This window comes from Corvus brachyrhynchos, unplaced genomic scaffold (assembly GCF_000691975.1).
Source record: "Corvus brachyrhynchos isolate BGI_N302 unplaced genomic scaffold, ASM69197v1 scaffold523, whole genome shotgun sequence".
In the NCBI taxonomy this organism is placed as follows: Eukaryota; Metazoa; Chordata; class Aves; order Passeriformes; family Corvidae; genus Corvus; species Corvus brachyrhynchos.
Genome location: NW_008237265.1, coordinates 1,617,521 through 1,618,438, shown reverse-complemented (window position 1 = coordinate 1,618,438; position 918 = coordinate 1,617,521). Strand labels below are relative to the sequence as shown.

The window sequence follows — 918 nt, the reverse complement described above, 5'->3', positions numbered from 1 at the left end:
GTTCCCCGTGTCTTTCTCCCCAGTGCTTTTCAATGACTCCTCGTTATAAAGTAATCAAAATCCACAGAGACGGGGGCGTGGCTCGTACCTGCCTGTTACGCTGAGGGGACACGCGTCAGGAATCTCCAAATCTCCTCTGGAACCCCCTTCTGTGCCCCCTAAAATGGGAACTGGGACCCCCTGGGACCACGCTGCCAGGTCTGGGGTGATGTCTCGGCTACATTGCCACGGATTCCCCCCCAGTATTGTGTTTGCACAGTTGGTGACAGTCTTGGAGAATTGGGGGATATTTGGCACGATCCAGCAATGCCTGGTGGCCTCATTAGGAATTAATGACGAGGAAAATGGCCAGGAAATGGGGAATACGACACGGTTTTACAGTCTATGTTATTTTGTAGGAGGCAGGAAAAATAGGATAATGTCTCTTAGGGAGATTTTTTTTTTTTTTTTTTTTTTTTTTTGTGCTTTAAGAGGTAATTGGGATGCAAAGAAAAACGGATCTGTGCCGCAGGAATCCCGAGGGAATGCAAAGTGTGATTAAAACTGGGGTGGCAACTCAGCATCCGAACTCAGGGGCACATCCAGGCTCTCCTGTCCCAGGTGAGTCCCCGTGAGTAACGGAGGCAGTTTAGAGAAGCCTCGGGAAGGCGGAGTTGGGAAACAAGGACTAGATCAAAAGAGGCAAGAACTGTGGCAGGAATTGGGCTGGACAGAAGGGGACCGGAGGCAGCTCTGTTTTACGTGAAATGCGCAATTCGCTTTTCCTGAGGACTCTATCCAGGTGCACAGAGTCCACTCGAGGCGCTTTGGAATCACGGCAGGAGGGAGGGCGCCGGGCTCCGGACGGGAGCAGCGACACGGCGGCCCTCCTTTACGGCAGTGTGGCGGGCACGGCGGGGCGGTGGCTGTGCTTTACGG

At 53.1% G+C, this 918-nt stretch overlaps 1 long non-coding RNA gene across 11 annotated transcripts in view; it reads left to right on the top strand.

Annotated features, from left to right (window-relative positions):
* The window catches only part of LOC108445768, a 36,872-nt gene that overhangs the window by 7,899 nt on the left and 28,055 nt on the right, over nucleotides 1-918 (top strand). For 9 of the 11 annotated variants that reach the window (XR_001860735.1, XR_001860731.1, XR_001860736.1 and 6 more), the window contains one exon: nucleotides 472-600. This is a non-coding gene — a long non-coding RNA (uncharacterized LOC108445768). Of the gene's footprint in view, nucleotides 1-23; nucleotides 199-471; nucleotides 601-918 lie in introns of all 11 variants that reach the window. The other 2 variants (XR_001860739.1, XR_001860738.1) reach the window with 2 other exon arrangements.